Source organism: Schistocerca nitens, chromosome 4 (assembly GCF_023898315.1).
Source record: "Schistocerca nitens isolate TAMUIC-IGC-003100 chromosome 4, iqSchNite1.1, whole genome shotgun sequence".
In the NCBI taxonomy this organism is placed as follows: Eukaryota; Metazoa; Arthropoda; class Insecta; order Orthoptera; family Acrididae; genus Schistocerca; species Schistocerca nitens.
The window spans coordinates 866,209,584-866,228,608 of record NC_064617.1 but is presented as its reverse complement, the minus strand read 5'-3'; the positions used below and the strand labels follow the sequence as shown (position 1 = coordinate 866,228,608).

Sequence of the window (19,025 nt, the reverse complement as noted above, 5' to 3'; positions counted from 1 at the left end):
GATGTTTACCTGCTTTCTGGTATATACCTCCGTTTTTTGTCGGATTTGGACTGTATTTTTGGATAGAATTATTTGTTGTTTATGCTATGTTTATTCGCCGTCTTTTGAAAATTTTGGTGATTTTATGTGTGAGTTTGTGTTTGTATGACATTATGTATCATCTTGTGTTTTCTCGTATATTTTCCTGATTATTTTGTGTAGTTGTTACAGTACTGAGTGTTTTTGATTGTATTTTGTTCTGTTGTGATGTTGTAAATGATTTTGCGCTTGCAATTTTTGTTTTATTCTTAATTTTACTGTTTGGCTTTGTGATTGTGTTACTATTGTACCTTTTGTGTTTGCTATCTGAATTATTATGTCCAGTTCTTTTTGGTAGTTTCCTTTGTTGAGTGGCACTGTGTTGAGCTAACGGAACATGTGTCAAAGTGCTTTCTTTTCTTTAGTGATTGTGGGTGGTTCAAGGTTTGAGGAATGGTAATGTCAGTTGCTATGAGTTTACAGTAAATTTCAAACATATGCTTATTTTTTGTCTTTTGATTTTTGTATCCAGAAAGTTAATTTGCTTATTCTGTTCTCTTTCCATTGTGAATTTCATATTTTTATGTACCTTGTTGATGTTAGTATGCATTTTTTCAGTTTTTGTTTGTGGTTCTTCTATTAAGCAGAGCATGTCAGCCACATACGTTAAACAATATAGTATTTTGAATTCTTTTGCTACAATTTTTATGAAAATGATCTGTACAATGTGGTTTATAAAATTATTTGCTGCGGCTCCTGACACTGGGTACCCCCTTGATAATCCAACTTCTTGTAAATAAAATTGATTATTGAATTTTGTATATGAGAACACAAACACAGACCAACCACTATGGAAGAAGACATAAAAATAATCAAATCAAAAATAAAAAAAGACTTCTAATGCTGCATGAAAATAATTGCATACAGAAAACGAAAACAGAAAAAAACCATGTTGAATGATCATGTGCATATGTCAAACAACTCATTTTTAACACTAATAGGTAAAATAATAGTGTAAAACTACAACATAATAATGGGAACAATACCACCCAGCTACTCCCTTTCAACTCACTTGTCCATAAACCTCTCCACAAAACATTTAAACCAAAACTCCAAAAATGAGAGAGGACAAGTTACTCTCTCACTTATTTTCCACATATGGGAAATTATTAAAGATTTTATTACAACCTGGCGCACCTTCAGCGAGACTCTAGAAAGTTAGTGACCTAAGCAGACATTAATGGAGCCTGGTATGGCACTAAAAGCGTATGGTATTTTTAGATTCTTAGCTCGTAGAAATGGCAGGTTTGGAGTTGAACGCAATTGGCAGCGAGCCCATCTCTCAGTAATCTTGCCAGACAGGTCCACAGCCATACAGGGCTGACAGAGCAATCCCTCCTCAAGACACATCTCCAGGAGAACAATGCCGAGCTACCTGCAGTGGCGCTAGCGGAAGGCTATGCTGGGGGCCACGGACTGAAGGAATGCGTCTACAAAGTGGAATCATAAACTGGGCAATTGTGCAGAGGCACACATAATAAGAATTCACAAGTTTTCATGTTTGCCGATAGTGCAAATAGGCCTGTGAACCACTTCCATCGGCAACCTTGGTTGTATAAGAAACTCCGGCGTGTGAGAAACGTTTGGAGATAGAATCTTTATTACACCTCAGAGCTATGACTAACAAGCTCCAAGGCACAGGTGATTTAGATAAAGATCTTTAAGATTGAATCTGTTCAGTTGTTGGCATGGGAAGCAACACACCTTCAGAGAAAATCATCTTCCCTCTCTGTGAAAACTTAAAAAAAGCCAGTATTTGGAGGTTTCTTTTTCTTTCCAGAGACGCAGGTTTCTGAACTCTTGCCCTGGTTCGACATGAGTATGTGCTGTTGTGTGCAAGGGGAGATTTAGCGCCTCTAAAGCTTTGTGATTGGCTCAAGATGTCACGAAGGCAGTGTCCTTCGTGCAAAGAAATGTTCAAATGTATGTGAAAACTTGTGGGACTTCTAAGGTCATCAGTCCCTAATCTTACACACTACTTAACCTAAATTATCCTAAGAACAAACACACACAACCATACCCGAAGGAGGACTCGAACCTCTGCTGGGACCAGCCGCACAGTCCATGACTCCAGCGCCTTAGACCGCTCGGCTAATCCTGCATGGCATCCTTTGTGCAATTTGAGGGAAAATGGATTTTTTTCTGGGGGGGGGGGGTGAGGCACTTAGGTGCTGGACTTTAATCTGGAAGACGACCTAGTCGATGCTCTGGCATGTGTGGTTGGTGCTTGGGACCTGTCTGGAGACTGACTTCACTTGTGAGTAGTCTAGACTGGGGAGCCTGTGATGAAGTTCTTACCATACCAACAGTGTGACTTCAAGCATCTCGGTCTACTCACTTGCTAAGGGCACACTTATTCGTTTTTGGTTTATCAGTCTTGACGTTTGGTATCTGTGTGATCTCTGTCATGTATGTGAGCCAATTTGGTCCTTGGTACGACCAGCGAACGGGTGTGTCACACACTGAAATCTAATGTGATTTCAGGATTCTGGTAGAGAGTAAATTGTGATCCATCTGCCTGATGGCCAGACAGTGAGATTTTTGCATTTCTTTCATGGCAATGATCGATTCACAAGTGCCACCTCACGTCTCGCCTATGTCTCACACATTTCGCCAGCTGCAAGTTACATCGCTGCACAAAGCAAACAGGGTAATGTACTGCCTCTCTGGCAGTGTCAGGGCATAAAAATCTCAATCGCCACTTTCTCTCATGTGCTCCTATGTAGTAAATCTACAATAAATTTGGTCAATCAAAGTCTACTCAGCATCAGATCAAATCAGATTGCGTTATCCACGTTTTTAGGGCCAAAGTACCTACCACCCAGGATCCTTGTCCATTGTACTCTTAAAGCAACTGTTAGTTGTTTATGGTATTCAATCAGTAACTTATTTAGCATAATTTATGTCTGTTTGTCTTTTGAAAAATAAATGTTGTTAGAACACTAAAATTTGCATACAATCTCAATTATTTATATAGTCCCTGCAGGGCTAACTTTCAATCAGACGAACACCAAAATTTCCAACCATTCTATAAGAGCTATTACATTCATATTCAACATTCCACAACTCGCATTGAATAACCAGTAACACTCCCACCCTACCAAAAAAAAGCCATGCATGTAGTAGTAGTAGTAGCAGTTTTATTCATCCATAGATCTCTTTTTACGAGGATATAGGACGTGTCAAAATATTTACAAGTTTAGAACAATTTAAAATAAGCTATTTCGTATACCGATGCATTTACAGACTTCTAGTTAGAGGCAATCATTAGATTTACTCCTGGTATACAATACTTTTTTATCAAAAACTTATTAAATTATGTAAGGCCACACCATTCACTCATATCTCACTATCAGTCACTGTGCATACTATTCGCACATTGTTTTCCAACACTTCACTCACTACACACTCAATGCACACAACCACACAAACACTGGTGATCTCTGGGCCATTTTCTGTACCACAGCTTCCCATTTGCTATCGTGAAAAACTGAGTCAGCATCCCTCCCTAATGAGTGAGATGTTGATCTTAGAAAGAGGAAGATGTGTTAGTGTTGTGCAATGCATAGCTTGCGGGTAAGTTTTTCTAGAAAAGGAAAAAAGATAATATGAAGGTGTTATATGTAATGTTGGATGTTTTCTGATCGTTATTAGTTGTATAACAATTTTTTTTACCAAACCCCTACTCTGTTTTGTCTACGTAATCCTTCAATGTATAAAATGTATTGCATAAAAGCATTTTAGCTGTCTTTTTAAATAAGCATATTTTTGCTAATTTCTTTTATCTCTTTTAGTAATTTATTGTACAGTTTTATCAGTTGGTATAAAATGCTGTTTTGAGTTTCATATTTATTTTTTCTTGGCAAATGTAAATTGAGTCTAGCTCTTGTTCCATGGTCATGGACAGAACTTTTTGTGCGGTATTAACCCTTGTTATTTTTGATGTGTACAACTGATTGGTAAATGTATTCACACAGAGCAGTTAAAATCCCCAGAGTTTTGACCAGATCTTTACAACGAGCTCGACTACCATTTTTTGTTATGATTCTTATGGCTCTTTTCTGGTGTTTGAAAATTGTGTTCATACTTTGTGCACTTGTTCCCCAAAAAGGAATGCAATAGGTAAGAATATGCCATAGGTAAGAATAACTAATAAATCCCATAGGTAAGAATAACTAAAAGACCCTGCATGTTACACACTGATGATAGGATTCTAAGACTGTTAAAGATGGCCGCCGAGTGAGATCACTGGTATTTTCTTTGTCAGCTAAAATAACTTACTTAAGAGGAAATAGTGTCAAAGTTAAATTTTCTTTGATTTGTATAGTTGCTGTAGTGTCCGTTCTTGTCGCTCAACTGAGTATTAGCGTCCCAGCAGAACTTGTTCTTGAAAAAACTTGGTGTTATCTGAAGTCCCGATAATCGCGACACAACCCGAAATTTTGCGTGACATAAAGACAAAAAATTCTATTCAAGTTTTCTTGACAGCGCAAAATTCGTTAAAAAATATACAGCTACTAGTTTAATCAGTGTCTATTGTCGCAATAAAAGCGTAATTAAACGTTTCTAAATCGTATTTAACTAACACATTTCGTACTGTTTACCAGTTATAAACGTCTCTCTCTCTCTCTTTCTATCCATCTATCTCCCTCTCTCTCTAGCCGGCCGCGGTGGTCGAGCGGTTCTAGGCGCTCAGTCCGGAACCGCGCGACTGATACGGTCGCAGGCTCGAATCCTGCCTCGGGCATGGATGTTTGTGATGTGCTTAGGTTAGTTAGATTTAAGTAGTTCTAAATTCTAGGTGACTGATGACCTCAGATGTTAAGTCCCATAGTGCTCAGAGCCATTTGAACCATATTTTTCTCTCTCTCTCTCTATCTCTATCACACACACACACACACACACACACAAACACACACACACACACACACACACACACACACACACACACACAGACACACATTGATAAAACATAACAGAAACGAACAGTCCTTAGTTTTCAGCATATACTTCGTTAGCATGACAACATATATGTAAACAAACCAAACAGGATGAGACACATAGTGAACTCCATGTGGCTACGCGTTGAAATCACAGTTTTCGATCAAATATGTATAATTAGTGACTGAAAACATCTACATCTACATCTACATTTATACTCCGCAAGCCACCCAATGGTGTGTGGCGGAGGGCACTTTACGTGCCACTGTCATTACCTCCCTTATCTGATCCAGTCGCGTATGTTTCGCGGGAAGAACGACTGTCTGGAAGCCTCCGTGCGCGCTCTAATCTCTCTAATTTTACATTCGTGATCTCCTCGGGGGGTGTAAGTAGGGGGAAGCAATATATTCGATACCTCATCCAGAAACGCACCCTCTCTAAACCTGGACAGCAAGTTACACCGCGATGCAGAGCGCCTCTCTTGCAGAGTCTGCCACTTGAGTTTGCTAAACATCTCCGCAACGCTCTTCTTTGGATCTTCTCTATCTCCTCCGTCAACCCGACCTGGTACGGATCCCAAACTGATGAGCAATACTCAAGTATAGGCCGAACGAGTGTTTTGTAAGCCACCTCCTTTGTTGATGGACTACATTTTCTAAGGACTCCCCCAATTAATCTCAACCTTGTACCCGCCTTACCAACAATTAATTTTATATGATCATTCCACTTCAAATCGTTCCGCACGCATAGTCCCAGATATTTTACAGAAGTAACTGCTACCAGTGTTTGTTCCGCTATCATATAATCATACAATAAAGGATCCTTCTTTCTAAGTATTCGCATTACATTACATTTATCTATGTTAAGGGTCAGTTGCCACTCCCTGCACCAAGTGCCTATCTGCTGCAGCAGATCTTCCTGCATTTCGCTGCAATTTTCTAATGCTGCAAATTCTCTGTATACTACAGCATTATCCGCGAAAACCCACATGGAACTTTCGACACTATCTACTAGGTCATTTATATATATATTGTGAAAAGCAATGGTCTCATAACACTCCCCTGTGGTGCGCCAGAGGTTACTTTAACGTCTGTAGACGTCTCTCCATTGAGAACAACAGCTGTGTTCTGTTTGCTAAAAACTCTTCAATCCAGCCACACAGCTGGTCTGATATTCCTTAGACTCTTACTTTATCAGGCGACAGTGCTGAACTGTATCGAATGCCTTCCGGAAGTCAAGGAAAATGACATCTACCTCGGAGCCTGTATCTAATATTTTCTGGGTCTCATGAACAAATAAAGCGAGTTGGGTCTCACACGATCGCTGTTTCCGGAATCCATGTTGATTCCTACAGAGTAGATTCTGGGTTTCCAGAAACGACATGATACTCGAGAAAAATACATGTTCTAAAATTCTACAACAGATCGACGTCAGAGATAGAGGTCTATAGTTTTGCACATCTGCTCGACGACCCTTCTTGAAGACTGGAACTGCCTGTGCTCTTTTCCAATCATTTGGAACCTTCCGTTCCTCTAGACTTGCGGTACACGGCTGTTAGAAGGAGGGCAAGTTCTTTCGCGTACTCTGTGTAGAATCGAATTGGTATCCCGTCAGGTCCAGTAGACTTTCCTCTGTTGAGTGATTCCAGTTGCTTTTCTATTCCTTGGAGACTTTTTCGATGTCAGCCATTTCTTCGTTTGTGCGAGGATTTAGAGAAGGAACTGCAATGCGGTCTTCCTCTATGAAACAGCTTTGGAAAAAGGTGTTTAGTATTTCAGCTTTACGCGTGTCATCCTCTGTTTCAATGCCATCATCATCCCAGAGTGTCTGGATATGCTGTTTCGAGTCACTTACTGATTTAACGTAAGACCAGAACTTCCTAGGATTTTCTGTCAAGTCGGTACATAGAATTTTACTTTCGAATTCACTGAACGCTTCACGCATAGCCCTCCATACGCTACTTTGACATCGTTTAGCTTCTGTTTGTCTGAGAGGTTTTGGCTGCGTTTAAGCTTGGAGTGAAGCTCTCTTTGCATTCGCAGTAGTTTCCTAACTTTGTTGTTGAACCACGGTGGGTTTTTCCCGTCCCTCACAGTTTTACTCGGCACGTACCTGTCTAAAACGCATTTTACGATTGCCTTGAATTTTTTCCATAAATACTCAACATTGTCAGTGTCGGAACAGAAATTCTCGTTTTGATCTGTTAGGTAGTCTGAAATCTGCCTTCTATTACTCTTACTAAACAGATAAACCTTCCTCCCTTTTTTTATATTCCTATTAACTTCCATATTCAGGGATGCTGCAACGGCCTTATGATCACTGATTCCCTGTTCTGCACTTACAGAGTCGAAAAGTTCGGGTCTGTTTGTTATCAGTAGGTCCAAGATGTTATCTCCACGAGCCGGTTCTCTGCTTAATTGCTCGAGGTAATTTTCGGATAGTGCACTCAGTATAATGTCACTCGATGCTCTGTCCCTACCACCCGTCCTAAACATCTGAGTGTCCCAGTCTATATCTGGTAAATTGAAAACTCCACCTAAGACTATAACATGCTGAGAAAATTTATGTGAAATGTATTCCAAATTTTCTCTCAGTTGTTTTGCCACTAATGCTGCTGAGTCGGGAGGTCGGTAAAAGGAGCCAATTATTAACCTAGCTCGGTTGTTGAGTGTAACCTCCACCCATAATAATTCACAGGAACTATCCACTTCTACTTCACTACAGGATAAACTACTACTAACAGCGACGAACACTCCACCACCGGTTGCATGCAGTCTATCCTTTCTAAACACCGTCTGTACCTTTGTAAAAATTTCGGCAGAATTTATCTCTGGCTTCAGCCAGCTTTCTGTACCTATAACGATTTCAGCTTCGGTGCTTTGTATCAGCGCTTGAAGTTCCGGTACTTTACCAATGCAGCTTCGACAGTTGACAATTACAATACCGATTGCTGCTTGGTCCCCGCATGTCCTGACTTTGCCCCGCACCCTTTGAGGCTGTTGCCCTTTCTGTACTTGCCCAAGGCCATCTAACCTAAAAAACCGCCCAGTCCACGCCACACAACCCCTGCTACCCATGTAGCCGCTCGTTGCTTGTAGTGGACTCCTGACCTATCCAGCGGAACCCGAAACCCCACCACCCTATGGCGCAAGTCGAGGAATCTGCAGCCCACACGGTCGCAGAACCGTCTCAGCCTCTGATTCAGACCCTCCACTCAGTTCTGTACCAAAGGTCCGCAGTCAGTCCTGTCGACGATGCTGCAGATGGTGAGCTCTGCTTTCATCCCGCTAGCGAGACTGGCAGTCTTCACCAAATCAGATAGCCGCCGGAATCCAGAGAGGATTTCCTCCGATCCATAGCGACACACATCATTGGTGTCGACATGAGCGACCACCTGCAGATGGGTGCACCCTGTACCCTTCATGGCATCCGGAAGGACCCTTTCCACATCTGGAATGACTCCCCCGGTATGCACACGGAGTGCACATTGGTTTTCTTCCCCTCTCTTGCTGCCATATCCCTAAGGGGCCCCATTACGCGCCTGACGTTAGAGCTCCCAACTACCAGTAAGCCCACCCTCTGCGACCGCCAGGATCTTGCAGACTGAGGGGCAACCTCTGGAACAGGACAAGCAGCCATGTCCGGCCGAAGATCAGTGTCAGCCGGAGACAGAGCCTGAAACCGGTTCGTCAGACAAACTGGAGAGGCCTTCCGTTCAGCCCTCCGGAATGTCTTTCGCCCCCTGCCACACCTCGAGACGACCTCCCACTCTACCACAGCTGAGGGATCAGCCTCAATGTGGGCAGTATCCCGGGCAGCCACAGTCGTAGTCCGATCGGGGGATGCGTGGGACGAGTTGGCCGTCCCTGACAAACCCCCATCCGGAGCCCCACAGTGATGCCCATTGGCAACAGCCTCAAGCTGTGTGACCAAAGCCAACACTGCCTGAAGCTGGGAGCGAAGGGATGCCAACTCAGCCTACATCCGAGCACAGCAGTTGCAGTCCCTATCCATGCTAAAAACTGTTGTGCAAAGAACGTCTGAACTAATCTACAGAGAGCAAAAACAATTCGACACAAAATTTAAACGGTTATTAAAATACAAGATTGCCTAGTAAATGCAGTAATGCTGCTACTTGCGCACTGCTGACACACTGCTCGGCGGCGGAAGGAGACTACGCGATTTTACACTATTCAGGTACTAAAACGCGATGCTACAACTCTCAAATACTATAATACGCCCGAAATTTATGAATTAAACAATGCAAGTACCAAAAACACGCAAAGAAATTAAGAATTAAACTATGTAACAAATAAGTGAGCTAGGAGTATACGACTGGTAGTGCATCACGGAAATAAGGGCAGACGAGATGAAAAATGGGAAGAAAAAGTTCAGATCATAAAAATATGCTTATGTTTCGTAAACGGAGCTGTAGTTCGACTACCGGCATGTGACCAGATGAGAGGAAACGCAAATGCCATCTAAAAACGCGAATAGATGTTAAAGAATCACTTATCAGCTTAAAAAACGAGACTGAGCTGTTTTATAATCTACGTATAATACATATGAAAATAAAAATGATATCATTCTAGATCCCACCGGTCATGCCCTACAGCGAAAAAAGGCGAAACGCGTCTTGGAAAAATAAAACACATTGCAGCAAGAGAAGGCATTTTCTGATTTACAAAACAAATATTTCTGTGCCTGCTGCGGAGGATGGCCATGCAAAGAAATTCGAACTTGAATACAGTATTCTCCCTCCCCGACGCGACGGACTTTCGTATGATCCGAAACCACAGTTCCGTAATGAATCAGTCCGACTTTGGATATTATTTAATCTGAAAGATTTGTCGTATTTTCTTCCCTGCTCATATCGCTTATATCGTGTTTTACAAGTGTTGTGTAGGCAAATAGAGATCACTGATATCCGTACTTGAAAATGTAACTGAATTACAGAGGCCAGATCTTTAAGTGAACGGCTGAAAGCAATGGGGAACTACAGCCGTAATTTTTCCCGAGGACATGCAGCTTTACTGTATGATTAAATGATGACGGCGTCCTCTTGGGTAAAATATTCCGGAGGTAAAATAGTCCCCCATTCGGATCTCCGGGCGGGGACTACTCAAGAGGACGTCGTTATCAGGAGAAAGAAAACTGGCGTTCTACGGATCGGAGCGTGGAATGTCAGATCCCTTAATCGGGCAGGTTGGTTAGAAAATTTAAAAAGGGAAATGGATAGGTTAAAGTTACATATAGTGGGAATTAGTGAAGTTCGGTGGCAGGAGGAACAAGACTTTTGGTCAGGTGATTACAGGGTTATAAATACAAAATCAAATAGGGGTAATGCAGGAGTAGGTTTAATAATGAATAAAAAAAATAGGAGTACGGGTTAGCTACTACAAACAGCATAGTGAACGCATTATTGTGGCCAAGATAGACACAAAGCCCATGCCTACTACAGTAGTACAAGTTTATATGCCAACTAGCTCTGCAGATGATGAAGAAATTGATGAAATGTATGACGAGATAAAAGAAATTATTCAGGTAGTGAAGGGAGACGAAAATTTAATAGTCATGGGTGACTGGAATTCGTCAGTAGGAAAAGGGAGAGAAGAAAACATAGTAGGTGAATATGGATTGGGGGGAAGAAATGAAAGAGGAAACCGCCTTGTAGAATTTTGCACAGAGCGTAACATAATCATAGCTAACACTTGGTTCAAGAATCATAAAAGAAGGTTGTATACCTGGAAGAATCCTGGAGATACTAAAAGGTATCAGATAGATTATATAATGGTAAGACAGAGATTTAGGAACCAGGTTTTAAATTGTAAGACATTTCCAGGGGCAGATGTGGATTCTGACCACAAGCTATTGGTTATGAACTGCAGATTGAAACTGAAGAAACTGCAAAAAGGTGGGAATTTAAGGAGATGGGACCTGGATAAACTGAAAGAACCAGAGGTCGTAGAGAGTTTCAGGGAGAGCATAAGGGAACAATTGACAGGAATGGGGGAAAGAAATACAGTAGAAGAAGAATGGGTAGCTCTGAGGGATGAAATAGTGAAGGCAGCAGAGGATCAAGTAGGTAAAAAGACGAGGACTAATAGAAATCCTTGGGTAACAGAAGAAATATTAAATTTAATTGATGAAAGGAGAAAATATAAAAATGCAGTAAATGAAGCAGGCAAAAAGGAATACAAACGTCTCAAAATAGAGATCGACAGGAAGTGCAAAATGGCTAAGCAGGAATGGCTAGAGGACTAATATAAGGATGTAGAGGCTTGTCTCACTAGGGGAAAGATAGATATTGCCTACAGGAAAATTAAAGAGACCTTTGGAGAGAAGAGAACCACTTGTATGAATATCAAGAGCTCAGATGGCAACCCAGTTCTAAGCAAAGAAGGGAAGGCGGAAAGGTGGAAGAAGTATATAGAGGGTTTACACAAGGGCGATGTACTAGAAGACAATATTATGGAAATGGAAGAGGATGTAGATGAAGATGAAATGGGAGATAAGATACTGCGTGAAGAGTTTGACAGAGCACTGAAAGACCTGAGTCGAAACAAGGCCCCGGGAGTAGACAACATTCCATTAGAACTACTGATGGCCTCGGGAGAGCCAGTCATGACAAAACTCTACCATCTGGTGAGCAAGATGTATGATACAGGCGAAATACCCACAGACTTCAAGAAGAATATAATAATTCCAATCCCAAAGAAAGCAGGTGTAGACAGATGGGAAAATTAGCGAACTATCAGGCTAATAAGTCACAGATGCAAAATAGTAACGCGAATTCTTTACAGACGAATGGAAAAACTGGTAGAAGCTGACCTCGGGGAAGATCAGTTTGGATTCCGTAGAAATGTTGGAACACGTGAGGCAATACTAACCTTACGACTTATCTTAGAAGAAAGACTAAGAAAAGGCAAACCTACATTTCTAACATTTGTAGACTTAGAGAAAGCTTTTGACAACATTAACTGGAATACTCTCTTTCAAATTCTAAAGGTGGCAGGGGTAAAATACAGGGAGCGAAAGGCTATTTACAATTTGTACAGAAACCAGATGGCAGTCATAAGAGTCGAGGGGCATGAAAGGGAAGCAGTGGTTGGGGAAGGAGTGAGACAGGGTTGTAGTCTCTCCCCGATGTTATTCAATCCGTATATTGAGCAAGCAGTAAAGGAAACAAAAGAAAAATTCGGAGTAGGTATTAAAATTCATGGAGAAGAAGTAAAAACTTTGAGGTTCGCCGATGACATTGTAATTCTGTCAGAGACAGCAAAGGACTTGGAAGAGCAGTTGAACGGAATGGACAGTGTCTTGAAAGGAGGATATAAGATGAACATCAACAAAAGCAAAACGAGGATAATGGAATGTAGTCAAATTAAATCGGGTGATGCTGAGGGAATTAGATTAGGAAATGAGACACTTAAAGTAGTAAAGGAGCTTTGCTATTTGGGGAGCAAAATAACTGATGATGGTCGAAGTAGAGAGGATATAAAATGTAGACTGGCAATGGCAAGGAAATCGTTTCTGAAGAAGAGAAATTTGTTAACATCGAGTATAGATTTAAGTGTCAGGAAGGCGTTTCTGAAAGTATTTGTATGGAGTGTAGCCATGTATGGAAGTGAAACATGGACGATAAATAGTTTGGACAAGAAGAGAATAGAAGCTTTCGAAATGTGGTGCTACAGAAGAATGCTGAAGATAAGGTGGGTAGATCACGTATCTAATGAGGAGGTATTGAATAGGATTGGGGAGAAGAGAAGTTTGTGGCACAACTTGACTAGAAGAAGGGATCGGTTGGTAGGACATGTTTTGAGGCATCAAGGGATCACAAATTTAGCATTTGAGGGCAGCATGGAGGGTAAAAATCGTAGAGGGAGACCAAGAGATGAATACACTAAGCAGATTCAGAAGGATGTAGGTTGCAGTAGGTACTGGGAGGTGAAGAAGCTTGCACAGGATAGAGTAGCATGGAGAGCTGCATCAAACCAGTCTCAGGACTGAAGACCACAACAACAACATATTCTGAGAAACCTTTTGATTCAGTTTACACCAAACCTATACTAACAGCCTTTGAGAAAGAAGACATTGATCCCATTGCGCTATAGTACTGAAAAATAGAGTTTTTTAAACCTTGTTAAGGAACAAGAGTGGCAGGACGTTTATAGTGCCGATTACATATATGCCAAATATAATGCTATTCTTAACACATTTCTCATGCTCTTTGAGAGTTGATTTCCATTAGAACGTTCTAAACGGGGTACTAGCAGTAAAAAGCATCCCAGGTGGCTGACTAGTGTAGAACGGAGCGGGAATTATATAAAAATGTTAGAAGTAGTCACAATCAGGCTACAATAGCTCATTACAAACAGTACTGTAAGGTGCTTAAAATGTTGTTAGGAAGCCAAAGAGTATGTGGTATGCAAATAGATTAGCTACTTCACAGGATAAAATTAAAACCATATGGTCAGTTGTGAAGAAGTGTCTGGCTAGCAGCACAAGGTCGACGGTATAAAGTCAGTTCGTAGTACAAATATTTCTGTTACTGATAAATCAGATACACGTACAGTATTTAACAATTATTTTCTGACCATTGCTGGTGAATTAAATAAAAATTTAGTTTCTACAGGGTATCATATAACTCTCTTGGCAAATGCCTTTCCGAGATTGACGTCTGAAATCTGTGATACAGACAAGGGGGAGATTGAGTCAATAATTAACTCGCTGAAGACTAAGGACTCTGATGGATATGACGGAGTGCCTAGCAGAATATTGAAGTACTGTGCTCCACATGTTAGCCCTGTATTTAGCCATATTTGTAATTTCTCCTTTAGGAATGGTCAGTTTCCTGAACGATTAAAGTACTCAGTAGTAAAGCCGCTTTATAAAAAGGGAGAAAGGGATAATGTAGACACTTTTAGACCTATTTCTATGCAGCCAGTATTTGCTAAAGTTATTGAAAAGGCTGTGTATTCATAATTGATCATTTTATACCACACGATTTGCTATCAGATGTACAATTCGGCTTTAGAAGTCGTTTTACAACTGAAAATGCTATATTCTCTTCTCTCTGTGAGTCATATTTTTTGGTTTGACTAAGGGGTTTGATTGTGTTGATCATAAAATATTGCTCCAGAAGTTGGACCATTACGGAATACGGGGAGTAGCTCACAATTGGTTCACCTCTTACATTAGCAGGGTTCAGTGTTCAGGCCACTCTTGTTCCTTATTTACATAAATGATATGCCCTCTAGTACAGTGTTATGGGTAATTCTAAAATATTTCCGTTTCTGATGACACTAGCTTGGAAGTAAAGGATGTTGTGCGCAACACTGGCTCGGTTTGAAATATCGCAGTTCATGACGTAAGTTCATGGCTTCTAGAAAATAAACCAACTCTAAATCACAGTAAGACTCAGTGTTTAGTTTCTAACACACAATTTAACAAAACCTGACGTTTTAATTTCACAGAATGGGCATATGATTAGTGAAACTTGGCAGTTCAAAATTCTGGGTGTTCAGATAGAAAGGAAACTCTCATGGAAAGCCCACATTCAGTGTCTTGTTTTTACTATTCGAACGGTATCTGAAGCGAGTGATCGCACGACACGAAAATTAGTCTACTTAGCTTATTTTCATTCGCTTATGTCGTATGGTATTTTATTTTGGGGTAACTCTTCCCATTCTAAAAGGATATTTTTGGCTCAGAAACAGCCGCTTCGGGCAATAAGTGGTGTAAGTTCACAAACCTCTTGTGACCTCTGTTCACGAGTCTGGGTATTTTGACATTGGTCTCTCAATTTATATATTCCTTACTGTCATTTGTTGTTAACAATATTAGCTTATTCCCAAGAATAAGCAGCTTTCACCTAGTAAATACTCGGCAGAAATCAAACCTGCATTTGGTTCGGACTTCCTTAACTCTTGTGTGGAAAGGCGTGCAATATACTGCTACGTCCATTTTCAATAACCTACCACTAGAATTCAAAAATCTTAGCAACAATTCACTCGCTTTCAAATCTAAACTGAAGAGTTTCCTCATGGGTCACTCCTTCTGTTCTGTGGAGGAATTCCTTGAAAAATTAAGCTGATTCTTGTTGTATTGCTGATTGCATTTACTTAAACTTATGGGTTGACTTTTGTCGGGTTCATAAAGATTTTATTTTTGTCTGTTATTACTTTTATGTTGTAATTTCGTGTACTGACACGTTCCGTGATCTTGGAGATTTGCTCCTCAATTTGGTCCTACGGAATTTGACGTCTAAATAAAAAAATAAAATAGAAAAGTCTTTGTTTAGTTCCGATACTGATGTGGGATACCTTACCACCAGAGGCTGTACCAATGACTGCTGCTGTCATATCTCTGTAAAGCAATATCCCGATGGCAATAAATTTCTGTAGAGAACCATTCGGAGATAAAATCTTCGATAAAGCTCCATGGTTTACCAAATCAAATGTCTTAGTGAAGCTAATAAAGATAATGTTCAGACGCCTTGTTGTTCCCTGCATTTTTATGAAACTAGCTGTAAATATCACACCTGTGGTTCCTCTAGATGGCCTGAAGCTACACTCGTTCTCTGGTAGTGATTCCATTAAGGTTAAAGAACCATTTTCGAGAATTCGAGTCATTAGCTTCCCCAAGCTAGGAAATGTCCACCTTAGTGTGGTCGCTGTTCTCAAAAATGGAAACCACCAGACTATTACTGAAATCGGGAGATATTTCTTCACTGCTCCAAACTTTGACACTCAATTCGTGTATGTTTTAGGACTTCCTCATCTCCTCCTTTGAGAGCTTTCGATCGTATAACATCAGATTCATATGAAATACCATTGTTTGACATGCACGAGGGTAATGTTCTATCTGGTTTTAATTTTGTAATACTATTCTAAATATTTATGGTTTTATTTTGTTTTCACCACTGGTATCAAACTTGTTGTATTAATATGCTATAAATATGATTGATATGCCTCCAGAAATAACATTCTGTTACAGACTTCCATTTTTTCTATGACTCACTGAACCAGTCGAGAAGTTGCCTTTCAGCCTAAATAAAAGATGTATTAAACAGCAGATGGTTGAGAAGTATAGTCTTCCATATGATAATGACAGAATTTCAAGACATGAATTAAAATTTGTGCCAGGGCCAGGTCTTTAACCCAGGTCTCCTTGCTTACTAGGCAGGTGTGTTAGTCATTACACCACCGCAACGGTATGGCTAACACACCTCCATCGACTACCCTGGTCCAATTCCCTCGCTAACATACACTTCAGTTCACATCTTGAACTTATGTTCCCCTCCTTAGATCGTCACTACTGCCAAGGCTCTCCAGCATTGGAATAGCACCTCAGCCTTGGACGTAATGTGGATATCCTGCCTGTACGTCAGGCGTAGGTGATCTATAGATCTGATATAATTAAATTTTGCTTGAGATATTTGGGTTTCATCTTTATCTACGATAATTATAGAAGCGCAAGAAACGAATTGAAATTTGTGCGTAATAAGCAAGGAGATCACGGTTCTAGTCCTGAGCCCCTCATAAATTTTAGTTCATTTCTTGAGCTTCTATCATTATTATAGATAAAAATGAGACTCATATGCCTCAAGGAAAATTTAATTATATCTTGCATAAGACGTAACACTCGTTTGACGTCACGACCCACTTTTTCAAAAGAAACTGAAGGAGGCAGCGATTGGTACTCAGTGTCAAGGGCAGATAGACGTGCAATATGTGCCACACTTCTTTACATGATTTTAGTGTGGTGACATAGACTTCAGCGGTCTTGAGTTTTGAACAGATGTCTATGTTAGTATACGATAGATATCCAAGTAATAAATACAAACATTGTGTGAAGGTTCTCTTTTGAGTTATTCATTGATAACGTATAAATGGAATATTTTGATATGGTCAAGGGGAACTACAGAACTTCACTTTTAAATTAAACAAAGAACTCACAAATCAAAAAGATAAGTACGACCATGTAAGTGATAGATTTGCCTACCTACATAATTGCTATATTCATGGAGGCTGGAATACTCGACGAATATACTTTCGGTAGAACGCAGTATAAACACGGACAAGCGATGTACAACAGGATCTTTCCGAAATTTGAGTTGAGTTCTACGGCCAAATGGAAAAAGACACACGGCTAAGAGTAGACACGGGAACAGACTTCAGAAGCATAGTCCATGGAGTGTAGAAGAATGAGCTTCGCGACTGAAATCACAACTTTCTAGCAAATAGATATCAGCGCTTTAATCTTAACGGAACGAAATAGTCAGATGTAAGAGCAGAGTTGGAAGTATATCAGCAGAGTGTTGTAGGACCCTTACTTTCTATATGAACGATTTAGCGGATAATATCACAGGTTCCGTGCCACTGTTAATGGACGATGTTGTTGTATAAAAGAAAGCTCCAACGTCAGAAGACTGCAGCGAAAAGCAGGAAGATTTGAAAAGGATCGAAGATTGAAGCACGGACTGGAAGTCAACTCTAAACGCCAGTAAATGTATCCGACTGTGCATAAATATGCGGAGAGACGAATTAGTGTTCAATTAAACTATTGGCGATAAATCGCGGGAAACAGCAAAATATTTGGGAAACGACAGTAAAAATTTTAAAAACGTATTGTTATCGCCTTGAGCTGCTGGTAAAATACTTCACTTACAAAAACATTTTTAATCGTCTGATCGTCATCAAGTTCATAAAAGTATTCACAGCATCAGAATAATTATAAGATTGTTGCCGTCAGATGATAAAACCATGATTTATTGACTGTTATTTCATAAATTACACGGTCAATCTACAAAAAGCTGTGCTAGATAGTGTACTCATTCATGTCAAAACTGTGATCGGCATTAATGCTGTGAACAGATGCATACCACTTAGAGGCAAATGAACAACTGACGCCGGCCGCGGTGGTCTCGCGGTTAAGGCGCTGTCCGGAACCGCGCGACTGCTACGGTCGCAGGTTCGAATCCTGCCTCGGGCATGGATGTGTGTGATGTCCTTAGGTTAGTTAGGTTTAAGTAGTTCTAAGTTCTAGGGGACTGATGACCAAAGATGTTAACTCCTATAGTGCTCAGAGCCATTTGAACCATTTGAAACACTTACGTACCAGCCGTTGGTGTGTACATATCAAAGTAAGTAAGTCTCTCGCACTTCAGACTATACACCTAGCTTCGAAGCGGTGGTATACGATCGGTGATGCTCTTGTCTTGTGGGATGCTTGCAGAGACGAGGACGAGGTGTACTTCGGTAGCAGCGCACAGATTATGGACGTGTACGCGCGGAAAAAGCTAACGACTACTGACCTGTATCAGAAGGCGGCGGCTGCAGTCTGAGGAGTGTGGTGTTGTCCGGTATCCATCAGGAGACCAGCCTATTAGAGACGCTCCGCTAAGCGCCAGGACACTGCTGCGGGGTCCCTATTTGCGAGACTGCGCAAACCACTGCTATTTGCTGACGCCGTATTAGTTAACGCATGCTGCGTGTTTGCTCTGTCTGAGTACACGAGCGCTTCAAATCCACCGTAATACTATAAGACCTCACACAATGATACACATCACTTTTTCCTCCTGACTTCTTTCCGTATGTCGTGATAACAATACATAGCAAATTTGCACAAGCAGCTTCCCTCATTTTGAGGGTGAGGCGAGTGCATTGCGGGCTTTAAAATTTTTCCTACGACTTCATTTCCTGCCGAACCTTTGTAAGTAGGCTGTTTAGGTTTTTATGTTGCTAACGCCAAGTAGCGCTCTGTTGAAAATCACAGAATGTGCTGTGTGCAATCTGTGGCAGGTTGGCATTGTTGGAATATTCGCTATTGTAGTGTTGGGCAGTTGGATGTGAACAGCGCATAGCGTTGCGCAGTTGGAGGATGTGGGGAGAGAGATGGCAGAATTTTGAGAGCGCACGATCTGGACTTGTGTCCGTCAGAAAAAGGAAATTTGTAAGACTGGATGTCATGAACTGATATATATATATATATATATATATATA

General features: G+C 40.8%; 1 protein-coding gene across 1 annotated transcript in view; it reads right to left on the bottom strand.

Annotated features, from left to right (window-relative positions):
• The window catches only part of LOC126253336 (proton-coupled amino acid transporter-like protein pathetic), a 114,324-nt gene extending 95,874 nt beyond the window's left edge, over positions 1 to 18,450 (bottom strand). The window contains exon 1 of the mRNA XM_049954601.1: positions 18,338 to 18,450. The gene's annotated coding sequence lies outside the window, so the exon portion shown is untranslated. The remainder of the gene's footprint in view (positions 1 to 18,337) is intronic.
• Between the last annotated feature and the right edge of the window lie 575 nt (positions 18,451 to 19,025).